Raw genomic sequence first — 20,816 nt, 5'->3', positions numbered from 1 at the left:
CTCGAGACCCTCCCAGAGTTGCCCAGGACGCTCTTGTCCCACAGCAGCCGTGGTGACAGGGAGGGCCCTTTGCCCGCAGCCCCTTTCTCTTTCCCCGGTTTCAGCGTGCCGCTCCTCCTCTCGCTTGCCCTCGCCTCGTAGTTTCTTCCGCAGGCCACGGATGCTTCTTCCTTCTCCGGGAGCAGGTGCCTGGAAGGACGGCGCGGTCGGGCGCCAGCTCCTCTGCCTGGACGACGGGGAAGCTGGCCGCCTGAGGGACCTTCCCTCAGCGTGCTCTGGCCCCCGGCCCTCCCTCCTCCCTCCTGCCCCCTGCCCCGGCCTGAGCCGCCTCAGACCCCATTTTCTCACCTGGTGGTGCCCGGCGGCCTGGGGGCTTAAAGCATAGAGGGAGAGGGGACAGGGGTACGGCAGGGCAGGGGGAGATTTAGGGGGACAGGCAGCACGGGTGGGCCTCAGCCGCCAGCCCCTTGCAACCAGCTGCTCCGCAGTGACGCGGCAGCTTCTCCCAAGCGATGAGGAACCCCCCTCGGGAAGTTCTGCTTCCCCAGCCCCCAGAACCTCTTGGGAAAGGGCCGCTGCTGCCGATTCACCTGCCTTCAGGGCAGACAGCGCCCAGCACTCTCGATAGTGCTTGGCTGGCGCCTTGTGTGGGGTGGCGGCCCTGTTAGCGGGGTGCGGGTCAGGGCGCCCCTGTAGCGGAGAGGAGGGGCCTCGTGGGCCTTTGGGACCGGGGCTGCCCTGTAAGTCGGGGCCTGGCCCGTGCCCTGCAGTCCCGGGCACTTTGCAGTCCCGGCAGCGGCTCGAGCCCCCTGTAAGCAGGGGCGCAGCCTCGGTGGCCGCCGCTCTGCATGCCCAGCTCCGTTTGCCCAGAGTGCCCGACTCCGAGCCCAGCTCCAGCGCCCGCCTCGACTCCACGTGTGGCAGCACCGGAGCACCGATTGGGTAAGAAAAGCCGATCTGTGAGGTTTTTTCGGGGGGGCGGGGGTATAGGGCTGTGTGAGGGCGGCCGGTGTTCAGGTGGTGCTGTGGCCAGCTCTCACCCAGGACCGTCGTCGCTCTCAGACCTGATGGCATTCTCCTGCTCTTGCAGCAGTTGTTCGTGGAGAAGAAGGGAGAGACATCCACCGCGTGCAGAAGGACCTTCGAGGCAAGAGCGAGCGGGAGGAGTAGCGGCAGCGGTCCGCCAAAGAGGCGAGAGAAAGCCTTCCTGGGCAGGGGATCTCCCTGTCACCTGGGCTGTGGTCGCCTCAAGCGTCCCTGCCCCTTTGGGGATGTTTTCTTTGCCTCGTGAGCAAGTACGCGGCTCTTGGTAGTTCTCCAGTTTTAGAACCTGCTCCCATTCCACCTGACGATGACCCAACTTCCTGAAGTTTTCTCAAAACTCCTTTCTGTACTTGGATGTGGCTGCACCAGCCGTGGGGAGCGGGAGGGCTCTGCAGCCACCCGCAGCGCCCTTTGAGGCTGCGTGGGATGCCGGGGGAAGAGCAGTCGGGAGCAGGGTTTTGGAGGTGGATTCCCCTGCTCTGAGTGCTTCTCTTTCCGCACCTGTACGGGGAAGGAAGCGGCTGGATCTCAGCCTCTGGAGGAGCACGTTCCTCTTCCCTGCCCCAAAAGGGCGTTTGTGCCCACCCTTTCCCCATCTGTTCAGTGCCGGGGGTGCTCAATCAGATGCTTTCTCCAACTGCGTGTTCCCCATTTAGCTCCTTTTCTGCCCAACTCGGCTTTAACCGCTGCCTGCCACGTGGCGCTGCGCGTGGGATTTTAACCTTTGGCAGCCGCTGGAATGTTTGCGGCGTGTGTTGGTCCTGGCTGCTTGCAAGGGGACTCTCGGGGTGAAGCGCTAAGGCTTGGACAATAGGGCCAAGCCAGAGTTGACTTGTAGACGAGTCCTGTGTATTTTATAACTGTTAACCATTGTGCTAACAGGTATTTTACTAAGTGATAACCAACCACCTATTCCGATGTAAAAAGTGGAAGTATTGAAGCCTGAACAACAGGCCCTGAGCCGAAGCTGCTCACTCAGTATGTCATCGTTAGTGAAAGAGGTGTGGAAGACGTGGCTCTCTTGAATGTACATTTATCTTTCTTTGTGTGGGGATGAAATAACCGGGTCGTGGAGACCGTAGTCTGGCCCTGTGGCCTGACGTGAGCCCTTGCACCTAGTCTGCCTGGGTAAGCAGAGGAGCTCCCTTAGCTTCTCCCCTGAGCCCTGGCCAGGCTCCGGGGGAATCTAATGTGAGATTGAAACCAGATATTTCCGCTCCAAACCAAGGTGCCAGCTCTTCTGGCTTGCCGATTTTGGGGTATAGAAGGGTGGACCCGCTCACAGCGACTTTGGAGGCCTCACCTACGGGTGGACGCACCGCGTAGGGTTTCCCACTTGCCGGGAAAGGCTCTGCAAACCCTCGCTGTAACCGGGGCTGCCTGCGGGTCTGGGTGATGGCAACGGGTGCAGGTGCTGAGGGATCTTTTTTAATCGCTGTTCCCTCTCTCTCAGGCAGTCAGGATTTGATGCGTTACCCTGTATTTTCCTATCTGTGTGAGTGCACTCTTCCGTCTTTCCTGACTGCGTGTTTTCCATATTCTTCTGTTATTTAGTTATTTCTAATAAAATACGCCTGCTCCTTTCACTCCGGTGTCTGAGTTGAATTGATATCCCTAATCAGCAAAACGGGGGGAGATGAGGTGGCGCTTTCCAGAGCCGAGGTCGGTGTCGGTTTGGCTTTGGGCTGAGCTGTAGCCGCCGCGGCGCTAGTTCCTGGCAAGGGGACGGACGGGGGAGCTGTCGGGGCCAGAGCTGCCGTAAATATAATCAGACAGCTTGCTCGGGTTCTCCAGCTCCTAGCGTACGCTCCAGAAGAGCGGCTGAACGCGGGCAGAAATGTTCCTGGATTTATCTGGGTTTTTTTAAAAAACTATTTCTGCTATCACCAGGATTTGAAAAACTAAATTGGATAAATGTGAGTTTAGGAAAAATATCTAACAATACGTGTGCTTTTAATAGTTACTGTACTGGTCTCCCAGGGACCGAAGTTACGCTGTTTCGTCCTTAAAACAACTCTGCGCTCCCGTGTCGCGTTGTCACAGGCTTTCCTCCCCCTTCCACCCGTCCAAAGAGCCCTGAGGCTGCTCTGACCGACACTTCGGTCACCCCGCTGAGTTCTGGGTCACAAGGCGAGACTGCGCTGCCCTGCGCTGCGGCCGTGCCGGAGCTCCTCCCTCTCCGGGGGGTTATAAGATTTGGCAGCGTCGGTCCCGTCGGCCCGCGCACCGGAGCGGTCTCGCCCAGCGGCTGCTCCCGCTGGCCGGGGAAGGTTCCCCCGGCGGGGAGAGGCGACCTGCGGCGTGCGGCTGCGCCGGGCGGCCCCCGGAGTGCGCGTGCGCGGCGGCGGCCCCGCGACCGGAGGACCGGCGGCCCATAGAGCGCGAGCTCGGAGGAGTGACGGGCATCTCCGGCGTTTATTAACGGTGTTGGTCGCTATAGTTACCGGGGGGGGGGGGGGGGGGGAGCGTGGGCCGGGCCGGAGGAGCCGCAGGGGCGGGCAGGGAGGCTGCAGGCAGCGACCCCTCCCTGTCCGGGGCCGGTGCTGGAGGAGGAGCCGGTGCGAGCCGAGGCAGGAGCGGGGCCGGGCGGCTGCGGGGAAAGGTGCGGCGGGACCGGGGGCGGAGGCCGCTCCGCGTCGGGGCCGGGCGGCGGCGGCGCTGCCCGGAGCCGCGCGGGGCTGCGCTCGGCCGGGATTCCGGGTGCGCGGGCGGCGCGGCGGGAGCCGTAGTCACGTGCAGGGGGCTTCCGGTCGGCCATGTTGGCTCCCCGGGGCACGCCGGGAGCTGCAGTTTCTGCGCTCTCGGTTCCCCGCAGCTGCGGCGCTGGCGGGCGCGCGCGGCACGGCACAGCCCTCGGTACCGGCGCGGCCCGAGACGCGGTTTTGTGGCGGTTTCCCGCGGGCTGCCCGCGGCTCCCCGAGACGCGGTGTGCCCCCCGGCCCGGGGGTGCGCATGCGCGGCCGCGGCGTCTCCCGGGAGTGCGCGTGCGCGGCGGAGGTGAGCGTTGGGGCTGCGGCCGGGCCGGTCCGCGGCAATAAGGGTCCCTGCCGCCTCCGTGCCCCCTCCCGAGGCCGCGCTGGGGCCGCGCGTGTCCGTTCCTGCCCCGGGGATGCCGCCGGCTGCGCCCAGCTCGGGCTGGCGTGGGGTGTCTCTGCCCGGCCTGGCGCTTCTCACGGCTCGGGGGCCAGAAGGGACGGGCGGAGCCGAGCCTTCCCGGCCGTGGGCAGCGGGGCGGGAGCCGCCGCGGCTGGAGCTGGAGGGGCCGGAGAAAGGGAAGGAAGGAGAACGTCAAGGGCATGTGGGCAGCAGCCGCCGAGCCCTGCAGGGGGAGAGCGCCTGCCTCTCCGGGTGAGCGAGGAGCCCTCTGCACAGTCCGCAGCGGGCCGGACCCAGGCGCGGAACGGCCGCGGAGCGAGCGAGCGAGCGAGCGAGGCTGCGTGTGTCGGAAGCCACGTCTTGTAAGAGCCGAGAGACACCCGCGTATTCTTTTAGGGGGAGGTCAGCCGGGCGAGTGGAGTTTCAGAAGAAGAGGAGGGGCAGGAGGAAGGAAGGAGAAAGAAGCATCTGACCTGTCCAGTTCTCCCGGCAGTGCCGGGAGCGAGAGCCGCGGTGAGTCCCGGGCCCTCGGGGCCCTGTCGCCCCCCTTGTATGTCCCAGTCCCTTCCCGCCCTTCTCTTTCCCATGCTGTGATTTTTTTTTTCTTCTTCTCTATATCTTTTCTTTCTTTTCTTCTGCCTTGCTCCCCCTTCCTCTCTCGCTTTCTCTCTCTTGTCTTGCTGCTCCCTTTTCTTTTTCTGTCTGCACTTCTGACTGCTTGTTCTGTACCTTTTGCATCACTCCTCAGTCCATTTCTCTCTCGATCCTTCCGTTCTGCTCCTCACTTCTCGGTTTCTCTCTCTTTCCTCTGTCCTACTCCTGCACGTAGTGTGTGATTGAATGAGGTTCTGTGTCTAGCAGGCCTCATCTCGTAAGAGCTGTGAGACACCTACATCTTCTCATAAGTGGAGGACAGCCAGGCACCTGGAGCTGTAGAAGAGGAAGGGAGAAGGCAAACAGAAGGAGGAGTCTGACCTGTCAAATTCTCCTGGCAGCGCGGAGAACTGCAGTAAGTCCCGAGCTCTTGGGCCCCTCTCATCCCTCTTGTGTGGCCTGGTCCCTCCCTGTCTTTCTCCTAGACTCCTCTCTTTCTGGTGCTGCTCAACTTTTTTTGCTCACCTGTATCTTCCGTCTTGCTTGGAGCATCTCCCTGTCCCCATCTTGTAGGTCTTCCCTTTCTCTGCCCTGTACCCTGCCGCTCTTGTTGCCTTTCTCCATCCCTCTCTGTCCAGCTCCCTGTTCCTATTGATGCCCCTTTCTTCTTCCTGCACCCGCTGCTATTCCCTGCGATCTCCATCTCTCTCTTTCCTGCTCCCTGTCCCCCGTTTTTCATTCCTACCTCCGTCCCTCATAGACTGTCTGGCCTTTTTCCTCGGTGTCTTTCTCTCTGGCTGACTCCCTTCTGCTGTTTTTCATTTCCTCCCTATCCATCTTGTTGCCCATCGCTCTTTTGTCTTCTCTCTCTCCATGTGTCGCTGTCTGTCTTCCAGTCACTGGTCTTTAATTCCTCCCTCTTCCCTGTAGCTTGCTGCTATTTTTTTTTTCCCTGTTCTCCATCATGCTCTGTCGGGTGCCCTGTCCCTGTTTATCAATTCCTCCCTCTGCCCTGCGGTCTGTCTCTTTTCACCATTTAATTTTTGCCTCGCTCTCTCTCTGTCTGGCTCCTTGTGCCGGGTTTGCGAATTCCTTCCTCTGTGCCCCGTACCCCCTGTGATCTTTGCTGCTTTGTGGCCTGTTTCTGGCTGGCGCTCTGTTACTATTCAGTAATTCCTCTCTCGATGCCTTGTAGTCTGTTGCTTTTGTCTTTTCTCCATCTCTCTGTCTCTGTTTCCCCTGTTTTAGAATACACCCCCCCACCCCCACCCCCCTTCTTTCTGTATGCATCAGGATTAGTTTTTGGCTCCAGGTCTCTTTTTTTCTGTGTCTCTGTCCCTGTTTCCTAATTCTTCCTTCTCTGCCCTGTCACATGTAGCGATGTGATTTGTTTTGTGTTCCTTCCCATGGTTTGCTGTCCTGACTCCCCATCGCTGTTGCTTTTTCCTCCCTCTGTGCCCTGTTCTCTGGAGCTTTTTGGTCTTTCTTCCATCTTGCTTGGTCTAGCTCCCTGCTCCCCCCCTTTTTTTTTTTCCCCCTCCATGTCTGTTGTGCCACCCATCCCAGCTTTTTTTTTTCTGCATCTCTATGCTGCTCCTCGTCCTTCTTTGTTGGTTTCTGTCCTGCTCCTCCTCCTTCTTTCTGCTGCCTGTTTTCTTCTCTCCCTGCTGCTTTTTTTTCTGCATATCCACGCTGGGTTCCCTGTCCCCATCCTCTCACCGCCCCATTGCTCATCTCTTGTTTTCTCTCTACCCCTGTACTAGTCAGCTAGCTGCCACCTTTCTTCTGTCTTCTTGTGTCCTGCATCTTTCTCCTCATGTTTGGCAGTTTCCAGCTCTGCCCTGCAGCTTGTTGCTCCAGGAACCGACTGACTGTTCCCGGCTGGACTGAGGAGCGTGGCTCCGGGAACAAGCGCCAAGGTGTGCCAGGGGCAGGGGCAGCATTAGGGGCCCTGAGCCCCGGAGCAGACTCACTCCCTTCTGGGACTTGTTCTGTGTGTGACTGAATAAACACTTGCTGGCTGCCGGCTGCCTTTTGTGCTTCCTTTGCCCCAGGTGAGGGGCTGGGAGGGGTGATGATGCTCTGTGGGGGTGGGTGATGGCCTCCAGCTGTGGGCTGGGGCTGGAGGGGCCCCAGGTGTGGGCAGTGAGGCTGATGGCAGCGGCCCCTCCCTGTAAAGGGCTTGCTCCGGGTGGAGGGGCGGGTGCTGCTGTTAAGAGCAAGGCAGCCGTCGGAGGGGTCGGTGTCAACCAAGGGAGGAGCAGAGCAGTCGCTGAGCATTGCTGGGCCCTGGCTGCACCGAGGGAGAAGGTGAGTGGAGCCGTGCCATCAGCTGGCAGCTCCTGGGGAGGATGGCGGTGCCTGCAGGGTGGCAGTGTTGGAGGTGGTGGCAGGGGCTGCCCCGAGCCGGTGGTGAGGCTTCTGGGTGCATTGGTGGGGGTTCGGAGGGGTGAGCAACGGTGTTGCTGCAGGGTCAGAAAGCAGAGAAAACTGCCTCTCGCAACCCAGCGGGAGCTGTGGTCCTGGCGTGTGGGGTTTCTGGCCAGCCGCGTTGGTTCCCTGGGTCACGCTGGGATGCGGTGTCTTACAGCGCTTGGCGTGCAGGCGGCCGTGCCGCGTTGGCCAGCGCGTGCCAGGAGCTGTAGGTTCTGCAGACTCGGCTGCCAGGCAGCTGCACCGCTCGTGGGCGCCCGTAGCGCGGCGCAGTCCTCGCTACCGCCGCGGCCCCTGTGGCGCAGCACGAGGGATAGTTTTGTTGCCGCTTTCACGTGGATTCCCGGGGGCTTCCAGCTGCTCCCCACCAAGCGTCGTGCCCGTTCCTCGAGAGCGTGTGCGCAGTGACGTGCCGCTCGGCCGCCGCTCGCGCGGGGGGTGGCGCTCGCCCGCGCTAACCGCCGCTGCCTGGCAAACGCCACACGGTGCTGTCGGTGGGCGACACAGAGGTGGCCCCGTGCCCCACGCTGCCGCCCGCCAGCAACGTCAGTGCGATGCTCCGATGCCCGTGGGGGGGTGCGGCCACGCTCGGTGCCCCCTCCTGGTAAGGAAATGCTGCCGCCGCCCCACGTCACGCTGCCGGCGGGCGCTCGGTGCGCGAAGGGCAGGACTGCAGCGCCGGCCCCGCACAGGTGTGCGGCACCGCCAGAGCCGCCTTCCTGCTGCCGCAGCGTGAGGCTTGCTGGGCGTGATTCCTGGGGGTGGGCGAGGGCCGAGGCCGCCGGTGAGGCCGGCCCGCCCCTTTGGCAGGTGTGGGGGCCCCTCCTGCCCGCTGGCCACACGGCAGCGGTGGGGCAGGAAGCTTCACACCGCCTGCTGTGTCAGGCCTCGGCTCTCCTGGAGGTGATCCGGGCCGGGGGAGCCCCAGGGAGTTACCCGAGAGCTGGGACAAAGGCAGAGGGGAAGAAGATGGGTGTCCCCCGGGGGTTGGTGCCGGGTGCCTCCCCAGCTTGCCAGAGCTCCCCTTGAGCTGGCACTGGCCTCGCCCGCACCGTGTCCTGGCCCCAGGTCTCGCACCTCACCCTGAAGCCCGTCCCGTAGCCCCAGGTCACCCCCGAGCCCCGCGGGGATGGCGGCAAGCCGGCCCTTGGCGCCTCCGCAGGAGCCCCTGTGGAAGGGGGGCTCCGGCCAGGGGCGATCTACGGTAATAACGGCAGTCGCTTCACCTTCTCCCAGAGGCCTCACCGGGGCCGCGCTTGCCTGTTCCTTCCCTGGGGATGCTGTCGACTGGACCCACTTCAGAACTGTGTGGGGTTCTCTGCCTGCCCTTGTGCTCCTCGCAGCAGAGAGGTGAGAAGGGACAGGCCCCTGGGACGTTTTCTGGCTGTGGACAGGAGCTGTCACAGCTGAAGCTGGAGAGGCCTGAGAAAGGGAAAGAAGAAAATCAAGGGCATGTGGGCAGCAGCTGCCTTCCACTGCAGGAAGAGAGAGCCTGCCTCTCTGGGCGAGGCAGGAGCCCTCTGTACAGTCCGCAGCGGGCCGGACCGCCAGCGTGCGATCAGGGTCCGTGCGCGTCACCCAGAGCGCGGTACGGCAGCGCAGCGTGCGAGCGAGGCCACACGTGCAGGAAGCTGCGTTTTGTAAGAGCCGAGAGACACCCGCGTGTTCTTTGAGGTGGAGGGCAGCTGAGCGACTGCACCTCCAGAAAAGGAAGGGAGGAGAGAAGGAGAAAGAAGGGTCTGAATCGGCAAATTTTTCCTGGCAGCGCTGAGAGCGACAGCTGCGGTGAGTCGCGGACCCTCGGGCCCTGTTGCCCCTCTTGGACGTTTTGGGCTGTCCCCTGGCCCCCTCTCTATCCCATGCTGCTATGATTTTTGTTGTTTTTTTCTTCCCTGTACTTCTGCTCTCGTTCGTTCCTGCTCCCACTCCCTCTTGTGTCTTCTTCTAGCTCTCCCTTTTTCTTTCTTCCAGATGCTTGGTCCTGCTCTCTCTCCTTCCTTTGTTTCATCCTCCCTTTCTCTCCTGTAACCTAACGCTGTTATTTTCCTTGTTCAGTTCTTGTTTCAGATCGGCTTTGGGGTCTCTTTTTGCCCACAGCTTTCTCTGGCCAGTTCCCAGGCATTGTTATCCTCGGCGAGCCTGTCTGCCGCTCCATGTGCCTGCCTGCCCATTTCCCTCCCTCCTGGTAATCCCGCCTCTACGCTGTGCCCGAGCTCAGGCCGCCCCTGCTCCTGTATCTCGGCTTTCGGCACGCCCCCGGCGCTTTCGGCGCGCCCCCGGCGCTTTCGGCGCGCCCCCGGCGCTTTCGGCGCGCCCCCGGCGCTTTCGGCGCGCCCCCGGCGCTTTCGGCGCGCCCCCGACGCTTTCGGCGCGCCCCCGACGCTTTCGGCACGCCCCCGACGCTTTCGGCACGCCCCCGACGCTTTCGGCACGCCCCCGACGCTTTCGGCGGGCGGGAACGCCGCGCGCCGACGTGAGGGGCGGAGCTTTCGCCTGAGGCGAAGGGCGGGAACGGCGCGCGCAGCAGTGAGGCGCCGCGCGGCCGCCTGAGAGGAGCGGGAGCGGCGCCCCCGGAAAAGGCTGCTCGGCGATCGGCGCCGCCTCGGCGGGGACCTCATCGGCTCGGCTCGGCTCGGGGCGGGCGGGGGTGGACCCGAGTCGCCTGTGGGGGGGCGAGCGCCATTGTCTGAGGGGCTCAGGAGAGTCCTGGACCCGCCAGGCGCGGCAAGGTGCCTGGAGCAGACGAGTGCCCGGCGCGGTCGTCCCTGCAGGAAGTGCTGGAGCAGCGGCTCTGGTGAGAAAAGCCGATCTGTGAGGTTTTTTTCGGGGGGGAAGGGGGGGTTGGAGGGCGGCCGGGGTTCGGGTGGTGCTGTGGGCACTTCTCGCCGGGGACCGGCGTCCTTCTCAGACCTGACGGCACACTCCTGCCCTTGCAGCAGCTGGTGGCGGAGAAGGGAGAGATGTCCACTGCGTGTGGAAGGACCTGCGAGGCAAGAGCGAGCGGGAGGAGCAGCGGAGGAAGTCTGGGCAGCAAGAGGAAAGAGAAGGGCGCTCTGAACAAAGCGCCGCTGTGAGGGGCGGAGCGGTCGCCTGAGGGGAACCTGCCCGGGGAAGGGGCGAGCAGGAGTCGAACCTGCCTGGGGAAGTACCGGATCGACTTGGGAACGGGGGGGGGGGGACGGGACGGGAGCCGCCTTGGGGAGGGGGTCGGTGTCGTCGCCTCGGCGGGGGGGGGGAGCAGTGTCGTCGCCTCGGCGGGGGAGGGGGGGGGAAGCAGTGTCGTCGCCTCGGCGGGGGAGGGGGGGGGAGCAGTGTCGTCGCCTCGGCGGGGGAGGGGGGGGGGAGCAGTGTCGTCGCCTCGGCGGGGGAGGGGGGGGGGAGCAGTGTCGTCGCCTCGGCGGGGGAGGGGGGGGGGAGCAGTGTCGTCGCCTCGGCGGGGGAGGGGGGGGAGCAGTGTCGTCGCCTCGGCGGGGGAGGGGGGGGGAGCAGTGTCGTCGCCTCGGCGGGGGGGGGGGGGGGGGAGAGCAGTGTCGTCGCCTCTGTGTCTGTGTGGGGGGGGGGAGCAGTGTCGTCGCCTGGTGGGGGGAAGTGGGGTGGTGTCATCACCCTGGGGGGGGGAGTGTCGTCAACGGCGGGGGGTGGGGGAGCGGAGCTTCCTCAGGACCGGTGAGAGGGGACTGGAGCTGCCTGAGGAGGGACGGCCATCGCCTCAGGGGCGGTGGAGGGTCCAAGCCTCGCTGAACGCGGCCAGGAGCCCGGAGGAGAAAAGCGCCCGTCGTAGACATCCCTGCAGGAAGTGCTGGAGCATGGACTGGGTGAGGAAAGCCAATCTGTGAGTCTTTTTCGCAAGGAGGGGGGATGGTGGTGGTGTTGGGAGGGCGGCCGGGGTTCGGGTGGTGCTGTGGCCAGCTCTCGCCGGGGACCAGCATCGCTCTCGGACCTGACGGCATCCTCCTGCCCTTGCAGCAGGCGGCGGAGCGGCGTGGAGGTCTCCGTCCTGTACCGCTGCAGGCCAAGAGGGAGTGGGACGAGGCGCGGAGGAAGTCTGGGCAGCAAGAGGAGGAAGGAGAAGGGCGCTCTGGGCAAAGGGACCTCCCTGTCACCGGGGCTGTGGTCGCACCAGCGTGTCGCCAGGACCTTCGGTGCCCTGGCCGGCTTTGTGCCGGGTGACCCCCCTGTAAGCAGGGCTCGGGTCTTTGGGTTTTTGCTGGCCTTTTGCCACGTCACCCCGTGGTCAGGCTGCCGGGCAGGTGGCAACCCTCTAAGGGGGGTGAGCGGCGCCGTCTCTGCGGCCGGGGCGGGAAGCGGAGCTCCTGAAGCGCGCCGTGGTGGTGAGCCGCAGCCAGGCCGGCCGGCCTGTAACTTGGGCGCGGGGGGGGGCCTGGCAGCGGGGCCGGGGCCTCTGCTCTGTCCTCCGGGTGGGGGAGCTGGCGCCTGGCTGCGCCTTCCTTCCGAGCACCAGCTCCTCGAGAAGCAAGACAAGGCATCGTGAAGGAGCTGCGAGGCCGGAGCGAGGGAGAGGAGGAGCGGCGGGCTGAAGAGAGGGCTGGGGGGAGAGGCGGGAGCTCAGGGCAAAGGGGCCTCCCCACGGCACCGTTGCCGGCACCTTTGGTGTCCTGGCTGGCGCTGCGCCGGGTGACCTCCCTGTAAGCAGGGCTCGGGTCTCTGGCCTTTTGCCCCCTTGCCCCGACGGTTTGGCTGCCCGGAGAGAGGGGTGACCCTGTAAGGAGAGAGCGGCACCGTCCCCGCACCGAGGGGCAAATGGGGCTCTCTGGCCCCCAAGCCCGCCCTGTAGGCAGGGGAGGGCTGTTTCCCCGGCCCTGGCGGCTTTCTGCCTGCTGGCGGCCTGGCCAGCGTGACCCCCTGGAGTCGGGGCGCGTCGCGGCACTTGTCCCTTGGTCCCCCGCGAAGCCCCGTGGCACGTTGAGTCCCTCTGGGCTCCGTGCGTCCGGGGGGACAGGTCCGAGGCTCTGCTCTCTTGCTCGCGGGAGGGGACGGCTCCCCAGACATTGGCTGCACAGAGCTCGCTCTCTCTCCTGGGAAGTTTTCTTTCCCCCTGTCCGTGTCCGTGTGCCTGCCTGTGTCCGCGTCGGTGCGAGTGAGCGAGTGAAGGAGCTTCTTGTTTAGGCCCCTGTTGAAATCGCTGCAGCGTACTTAGCTTAAACTTCCCGGGAGGGAAAGAGGGGCTCTGTGCAGCAACAGGGGGTCGGTCCCCGCTGAGCCCGCGAGCGGAGGGCGAGTCCCGGCTGGCCCCTCCTTTCCAAGGACGGAGCCAAGCCGCGCGGTCGTAGCACGGCCGACGCGTGACCCGCCCGCTCTCTGGGCCTGGGTGGCTGCCTGTCCTGCTGGCGACCTGCCAGCGTGCCGGCCCCGTACTCGGGGCGAGTGCCACGAGCCGTGGAGCCCTCTGACCCGACGGCCCTGTAAGCAGGGTTGTGCCCGTCCCCCGCCCTCGGCAGGAGGAGCGGGTAGCGAGCGGGCGTCTGCGGCCCCCGGCCTTCGAGGGCAAAGGCTCGGCAGTTGTGTCCCCTTCACCGAGAACCGCGGTAGCCTCTAGAAACGCAGGGAATGGCCCTGAGCCAAGTACCTGCCCCAGAGTCCTCGAGACCCTCCCAGAGTTGCCCAGGACGCTCTTGTCCCACAGCAGCCGTGGTGACAGGGAGGGCCCTTTGCCCGCAGCCCCTTTCTCTTTCCCCGGTTTCAGCGTGCCGCTCCTCCTCTCGCTTGCCCTCGCCTCGTAGTTTCTTCCGCAGGCCACGGATGCTTCTTCCTTCTCCGGGAGCAGGTGCCTGGAAGGACGGCGCGGTCGGGCGCCAGCTCCTCTGCCTGGACGACGGGGAAGCTGGCCGCCTGAGGGACCTTCCCTCAGCGTGCTCTGGCCCCCGGCCCTCCCTCCTCCCTCCTGCCCCCTGCCCCGGCCTGAGCCGCCTCAGACCCCATTTTCTCACCTGGTGGTGCCCGGCGGCCTGGGGGCTTAAAGCATAGAGGGAGAGGGGACAGGGGTACGGCAGGGCAGGGGGAGATTTAGGGGGACAGGCAGCACGGGTGGGCCTCAGCCGCCAGCCCCTTGCAACCAGCTGCTCCGCAGTGACGCGGCAGCTTCTCCCAAGCGATGAGGAACCCCCCTCGGGAAGTTCTGCTTCCCCAGCCCCCAGAACCTCTTGGGAAAGGGCCGCTGCTGCCGATTCACCTGCCTTCAGGGCAGACAGCGCCCAGCACTCTCGATAGTGCTTGGCTGGCGCCTTGTGTGGGGTGGCGGCCCTGTTAGCGGGGTGCGGGTCAGGGCGCCCCTGTAGCGGAGAGGAGGGGCCTCGTGGGCCTTTGGGACCGGGGCTGCCCTGTAAGTCGGGGCCTGGCCCGTGCCCTGCAGTCCCGGGCACTTTGCAGTCCCGGCAGCGGCTCGAGCCCCCTGTAAGCAGGGGCGCAGCCTCGGTGGCCGCCGCTCTGCATGCCCAGCTCCGTTTGCCCAGAGTGCCCGACTCCGAGCCCAGCTCCAGCGCCCGCCTCGACTCCACGTGTGGCAGCACCGGAGCACCGATTGGGTAAGAAAAGCCGATCTGTGAGGTTTTTTCGGGGGGGCGGGGGTATAGGGCTGTGTGAGGGCGGCCGGTGTTCAGGTGGTGCTGTGGCCAGCTCTCACCCAGGACCGTCGTCGCTCTCAGACCTGATGGCATTCTCCTGCTCTTGCAGCAGTTGTTCGTGGAGAAGAAGGGAGAGACATCCACCGCGTGCAGAAGGACCTTCGAGGCAAGAGCGAGCGGGAGGAGTAGCGGCAGCGGTCCGCCAAAGAGGCGAGAGAAAGCCTTCCTGGGCAGGGGATCTCCCTGTCACCTGGGCTGTGGTCGCCTCAAGCGTCCCTGCCCCTTTGGGGATGTTTTCTTTGCCTCGTGAGCAAGTACTCGGCTCTTGGTAGTTCTCCAGTTTTAGAACCTGCTCCCATTCCACCTGACGATGACCCAACTTCCTGAAGTTTTCTCAAAACTCCTTTCTGTACTTGGATGTGGCTGCACCAGCCGTGGGGAGCGGGAGGGCTCTGCAGCCACCCGCAGCGCCCTTTGAGGCTGCGTGGGATGCCGGGGGAAGAGCAGTCGGGAGCAGGGTTTTGGAGGTGGATTCCCCTGCTCTGAGTGCTTCTCTTTCCGCACCTGTACGGGGAAGGAAGCGGCTGGATCTCAGCCTCTGGAGGAGCACGTTCCTCTTCCCTGCCCCAAAAGGGCGTTTGTGCCCACCCTTTCCCCATCTGTTCAGTGCCGGGGGTGCTCAATCAGATGCTTTCTCCAACTGCGTGTTCCCCATTTAGCTCCTTTTCTGCCCAACTCGGCTTTAACCGCTGCCTGCCACGTGGCGCTGCGCGTGGGATTTTAACCTTTGGCAGCCGCTGGAATGTTTGCGGCGTGTGTTGGTCCTGGCTGCTTGCAAGGGGACTCTCGGGGTGAAGCGCTAAGGCTTGGACAATAGGGCCAAGCCAGAGTTGACTTGTAGACGAGTCCTGTGTATTTTATAACTGTTAACCATTGTGCTAACAGGTATTTTACTAAGTGATAACCAACCACCTATTCCGATGTAAAAAGTGGAAGTATTGAAGCCTGAACAACAGGCCCTGAGCCGAAGCTGCTCACTCAGTATGTCATCGTTAGTGAAAGAGGTGTGGAAGACGTGGCTCTCTTGAATGTACATTTATCTTTCTTTGTGTGGGGATGAAATAACCGGGTCGTGGAGACCGTAGTCTGGCCCTGTGGCCTGACGTGAGCCCTTGCACCTAGTCTGCCTGGGTAAGCAGAGGAGCTCCCTTAGCTTCTCCCCTGAGCCCTGGCCAGGCTCCGGGGGAATCTAATGTGAGATTGAAACCAGATATTTCCGCTCCAAACCAAGGTGCCAGCTCTTCTGGCTTGCCGATTTTGGGGTATAGAAGGGTGGACCCGCTCACAGCGACTTTGGAGGCCTCACCTACGGGTGGACGCACCGCGTAGGGTTTCCCACTTGCCGGGAAAGGCTCTGCAAACCCTCGCTGTAACCGGGGCTGCCTGCGGGTCTGGGTGATGGCAACGGGTGCAGGTGCTGAGGGATCTTTTTTAATCGCTGTTCCCTCTCTCTCAGGCAGTCAGGATTTGATGCGTTACCCTGTATTTTCCTATCTGTGTGAGTGCACTCTTCCGTCTTTCCTGACTGCGTGTTTTCCATATTCTTCTGTTATTTAGTTATTTCTAATAAAATACGCCTGCTCCTTTCACTCCGGTGTCTGAGTTGAATTGATATCCCTAATCAGCAAAACGGGGGGAGATGAGGTGGCGCTTTCCAGAGCCGAGGTCGGTGTCGGTTTGGCTTTGGGCTGAGCTGTAGCCGCCGCGGCGCTAGTTCCTGGCAAGGGGACGGACGGGGGAGCTGTCGGGGCCAGAGCTGCCGTAAATATAATCAGACAGCTTGCTCGGGTTCTCCAGCTCCTAGCGTACGCTCCAGAAGAGCGGCTGAACGCGGGCAGAAATGTTCCTGGATTTATCTGGGTTTTTTTAAAAAACTATTTCTGCTATCACCAGGATTTGAAAAACTAAATTGGATAAATGTGAGTTTAGGAAAAATATCTAACAATACGTGTGCTTTTAATAGTTACTGTACTGGTCTCCCAGGGACCGAAGTTACGCTGTTTCGTCCTTAAAACAACTCTGCGCTCCCGTGTCGCGTTGTCACAGGCTTTCCTCCCCCTTCCACCCGTCCAAAGAGCCCTGAGGCTGCTCTGACCGACACTTCGGTCACCCCGCTGAGTTCTGGGTCACAAGGCGAGACTGCGCTGCCCTGCGCTGCGGCCGTGCCGGAGCTCCTCCCTCTCCGGGGGGTTATAAGATTTGGCAGCGTCGGTCCCGTCGGCCCGCGCACCGGAGCGGTCTCGCCCAGCGGCTGCTCCCGCTGGCCGGGGAAGGTTCCCCCGGCGGGGAGAGGCGACCTGCGGCGTGCGGCTGCGCCGGGCGGCCCCCGGAGTGCGCGTGCGCGGCGGCGGCCCCGCGACCGGAGGACCGGCGGCCCATAGAGCGCGAGCTCGGAGGAGTGACGGGCATCTCCGGCGTTTATTAACGGTGTTGGTCGCTATAGTTACCGGGGGGGGGGGGGGGGGGGGAGCGTGGGCCGGGCCGGAGGAGCCGCAGGGGCGGGCAGGGAGGCTGCAGGCAGCGACCCCTCCCTGTCCGGGGCCGGTGCTGGAGGAGGAGCCGGTGCGAGCCGAGGCAGGAGCGGGGCCGGGCGGCTGCGGGGAAAGGTGCGGCGGGACCGGGGGCGGAGGCCGCTCCGCGTCGGGGCCGGGCGGCGGCGGCGCTGCCCGGAGCCGCGCGGGGCTGCGCTCGGCCGGGATTCCGGGTGCGCGGGCGGCGCGGCGGGAGCCGTAGTCACGTGCAGGGGGCTTCCGGTCGGCCATGTTGGCTCCCCGGGGCACGCCGGGAGCTGCAGTTTCTGCGCTCTCGGTTCCCCGCAGCTGCGGCGCTGGCGGGCGCGCGCGGCACGGCACAGCCCTCGGTACCGGCGCGGCCCGAGACGCGGTTTTGTGGCGGTTTCCCGCGGGCTGCCCGCGGCTCCCCGAGACGCGGTGTGCCCCCCGGCCCGGGGGTGCGCATGCGCGGCCGCGGCGTCTCCCGGGAGTGCGCGTGCGCGGCGGAGGTGAGCGTTGGGGCTGCGGCCGGGCCGGTCCGCGGCAATAAGGGTCCCTGCCGCCTCCGTGCCCCCTCCCGAGGCCGCGCTGGGGCCGCGCGTGTCCGTTCCTGCCCCGGGGATGCCGCCGGCTGCGCCCAGCTCGGGCTGGCGTGGGGTGTCTCTGCCCGGCCTGGCGCTTCTCACGGCTCGGGGGCCAGAAGGGACGGGCGGAGCCGAGCCTTCCCGGCCGTGGGCAGCGGGGCGGGAGCCGCCGCGGCTGGAGCTGGAGGGGCCGGAGAAAGGGAAGGAAGGAGAACGTCAAGGGCATGTGGGCAGCAGCCGCCTCGCCCTGCAGGGGGAGAGCGCCTGCCTCTCCGGGTGAGCGAGGAGCCCTCTGCACAGTCCGCAGCGGGCCGGACCCAGGCGCGGAACGGCCGCGGAGCGAGCGAGCGAGCGAGCGAGGCTGCGTGTGTCGGAAGCCACGTCTTGTAAGAGCCGAGAGACACCCGCGTATTCTTTTAGGGGGAGGTCAGCCGGGCGAGTGGAGTTTCAGAAGAAGAGGAGGGGCAGGAGGAAGGAAGGAGAAAGAAGCATCTGACCTGTCCAGTTCTCCCGGCAGTGCCGGGAGCGAGAGCCGCGGTGAGTCCCGGGCCCTCGGGGCCCTGTCGCCCCCCTTGTATGTCCCAGTCCCTTCCCGCCCTTCTCTTTCCCATGCTGTGATTTTTTTTTTCTTCTTCTCTATATCTTTTCTTTCTTTTCTTCTGCCTTGCTCCCCCTTCCTCTCTCGCTTTCTCTCTCTTGTCTTGCTGCTCCCTTTTCTTTTTCTGTCTGCACTTCTGACTGCTTGTTCTGTACCTTTTGCATCACTCCTCAGTCCATTTCTCTCTCGATCCTTCCGTTCTGCTCCTCACTTCTCGGTTTCTCTCTCTTTCCTCTGTCCTACTCCTGCACGTAGTGTGTGATTGAATGAGGTTCTGTGTCTAGCAGGCCTCATCTCGTAAGAGCTGTGAGACACCTACATCTTCTCATAAGTGGAGGACAGCCAGGCACCTGGAGCTGTAGAAGAGGAAGGGAGAAGGCAAACAGAAGGAGGAGTCTGACCTGTCAAATTCTCCTGGCAGCGCGGAGAACTGCAGTAAGTCCCGAGCTCTTGGGCCCCTCTCATCCCTCTTGTGTGGCCTGGTCCCTCCCTGTCTTTCTCCTAGACTCCTCTCTTTCTGGTGCTGCTCAACTTTTTTTGCTCACCTGTATCTTCCGTCTTGCTTGGAGCATCTCCCTGTCCCCATCTTGTAGGTCTTCCCTTTCTCTGCCCTGTACCCTGCCGCTCTTGTTGCCTTTCTCCATCCCTCTCTGTCCAGCTCCCTGTTCCTATTGATGCCCCTTTCTTCTTCCTGCACCCGCTGCTATTCCCTGCGATCTCCATCTCTCTCTTTCCTGCTCCCTGTCCCCCGTTTTTCATTCCTACCTCCGTCCCTCATAGACTGTCTGGCCTTTTTCCTCGGTGTCTTTCTCTCTGGCTGACTCCCTTCTGCTGTTTTTCATTTCCTCCCTATCCATCTTGTTGCCCATCGCTCTTTTGTCTTCTCTCTCTCCATGTGTCGCTGTCTGTCTTCCAGTCACTGTTCTTTAATTCCTCCCTCTTCCCTGTAGCTTGCTGCTATTTTTTTTTTCCCTGTTCTCCATCATGCTCTGTCGGGTGCCCTGTCCCTGTTTATCAGTTCCTCCCTCTGCCCTGCGGTCTGTCTCTTTTCACCATTTAATTTTTGCCTCGCTCTCTCTCTGTCTGGCTCCTTGTGCCGGGTTTGCGAATTCCTTCCTCTGTGCCCCGTACCCCCTGTGATCTTTGCTGCTTTGTGGCCTGTTTCTGGCTGGCGCTCTGTTACTATTCAGTAATTCCTCTCTCGATGCCTTGTCGTCTGTTGCTTTTGTCTTTTCTCCATCTCTCTGTCTCTGTTTCCCCTGTTTTAGAATACACCCCCCCACCCCCACCCCCCTTCTTTCTGTATGCATCAGGATTAGTTTTTGGCTCCAGGTCTCTTTTTTTCTGTGTCTCTGTCCCTGTTTCCTAATTCTTCCTTCTCTGCCCTGTCACATGTAGCGATGTGATTTGTTTTGTGTTCCTTCCCATGGTTTGCTGTCCTGACTCCCCATCGCTGTTGCTTTTTCCTCCCTCTGTGCCCTGTTCTCTGGAGCTTTTTGGTCTTTCTTCCATCTTGCTTGGTCTAGCTCCCTGCTCCCCCCCTTTTTTTTTTTCCCCCTCCATGTCTGTTGTGCCACCCATCCCAGCTTTTTTTTTTCTGCATCTCTATGCTGCTCCTCGTCCTTCTTTGTTGGTTTCTGTCCTGCTCCTCCTCCTTCTTTCTGCTGCCTGTTTTCTTCTCTCCCTGCTGCTTTTTTTTCTGCATATCCACGCTGGGTTCCCTGTCCCCATCCTCTCACCGCCCCATTGCTCATCTCTTGTTTTCTCTCTACCCCTGTACTAGTCAGCTAGCTGCCACCTTTCTTCTGTCTTCTTGTGTCCTGCATCTTTCTCCTCATGTTTGGCAGTTTCCAGCTCTGCCCTGCAGCTTGTTGCTCCAGGAACCGACTGACTGTTCCCGGCTGGACTGAGGAGCGTGGCTCCGGGAACAAGCGCCAAGGTGTGCCAGGGGCAGGGGCAGCATTAGGGGCCCTGAGCCCCGGAGCAGACTCACTCCCTTCTGGGACTTGTTCTGTGTGTGACTGAATAAACACTTGCTGGCTGCCGGCTGCCTTTTGTGCTTCCTTTGCCCCAGGTGAGGGGCTGGGAGGGGTGATGATGCTCTGTGGGGGTGGGTGATGGCCTCCAGCTGTGGGCTGGGGCTGGAGGGGCCCCAGGTGTGGGCAGTGAGGCTGATGGCAGCGGCCCCTCCCTGTAAAGGGCTTGCTCCGGGTGGAGGGGCGGGTGCTGCTGTTAAGAGCAAGGCAGCCGTCGGAGGGGTCGGTGTCAACCAAGGGAGGAGCAGAGCAGTCGCTGAGCATTGCTGGGCCCTGGCTGCACCGAGGGAGAAGGTGAGTGGAGCCGTGCCATCAGCTGGCAGCTCCTGGGGAGGATGGCGGTGCCTGCAGGGTGGCAGTGTTGGAGGTGGTGGCAGGGGCTGCCCCGAGCCGGTGGTGAGGCTTCTGGGTGCATTGGTGGGGGTTCGGAGGGGTGAGCAACGGTGTTGCTGCAGGGTCAGAAAGCAGAGAAAACTGCCTCTCGCAACCCAGCGGGAGCTGTGGTCCTGGCGTGTGGGGTTTCTGGCCAGCCGCGTTGGTTCCCTGGGTCACGCTGGGATGCGGTGTCTTACAGCGCTTGGCGTGCAGGCGGCCGTGCCGCGTTGGCCAGCGCGTGCCAGGAGCTGTAGGTTCTGCAGACTCGGCTGCCAGGCAGCTGCACCGCTCGTGGGCGCCCGTAGCGCGGCGCAGTCCTCGCTACCGCCGCGGCCCCTGTGGCGCAGCACGAGGGATAGTTTTGTTGCCGCTTTCACGTGGATTCCCGGGGGCTTCCAGCTGCTCCCCACCAAGCGTCGTGCCCGTTCCTCGAGAGCGTGTGCGCAGTGACGTGCCGCTCGGCCGCCGCTCGCGCGGGGGGTGGCGCTCGCCCGCGCTAACCGCCGCTGCCTGGCAAACGCCACACGGTGCTGTCGGTGGGCGACACAGAGGTGGCCCCGTGCCCCACGCTGCCGCCCGCCAGCAACGTCAGTGCGATGCTCCGATGCCCGTGGGGGGGTGCGGCCACGCTCGGTGCCCCCTCCTGGTAAGGAAATGCTGCCGCCGCCCCACGTCACGCTGCCGGCGGGCGCTCGGTGCGCGAAGGGCAGGACTGCAGCGCCGGCCCCGCACAGGTGTGCGGCACCGCCAGAGCCGCCTTCCTGCTGCCGCAGCGTGAGGCTTGCTGGGCGTGATTCCTGGGGGTGGGCGAGGGCCGAGGCCGCCGGTGAGGCCGGCCCGCCCCTTTGGCAGGTGTGGGGGCCCCTCCTGCCCGCTGGCCACACGGCAGCGGTGGGGCAGGAAGCTTCACACCGCCTGCTGTG

General features: G+C 63.4%; 2 long non-coding RNA genes across 2 annotated transcripts; both read left to right on the top strand.

Moving 5' to 3' along the window:
• The first annotated feature begins 3,369 nt into the window (after positions 1-3,369).
• On the top strand, positions 3,370-6,653 carry LOC141961249 (uncharacterized). Its single transcript, XR_012633747.1, has 4 exons — positions 3,370-3,468; positions 4,537-4,653; positions 5,002-5,149; positions 6,562-6,653. It is a non-coding gene; the product is annotated as an uncharacterized LOC141961249 (long non-coding RNA).
• A 9,483-nt stretch (positions 6,654-16,136) lies between these two features.
• Positions 16,137-19,421, top strand: LOC141961248 (uncharacterized). The gene is made up of 4 exons (XR_012633746.1): positions 16,137-16,235; positions 17,305-17,421; positions 17,770-17,917; positions 19,330-19,421. It is a non-coding gene; the product is annotated as an uncharacterized LOC141961248 (long non-coding RNA).
• Positions 19,422-20,816: the final 1,395 nt, after the last annotated feature.

This window comes from Athene noctua, chromosome 5 (assembly GCF_965140245.1).
Source record: "Athene noctua chromosome 5, bAthNoc1.hap1.1, whole genome shotgun sequence".
NCBI classification, from domain to species: Eukaryota; Metazoa; Chordata; class Aves; order Strigiformes; family Strigidae; genus Athene; species Athene noctua.
The sequence above is the reverse complement of the archived record's forward strand: the minus strand, read 5'-3'. Positions and strand labels throughout refer to the sequence as shown.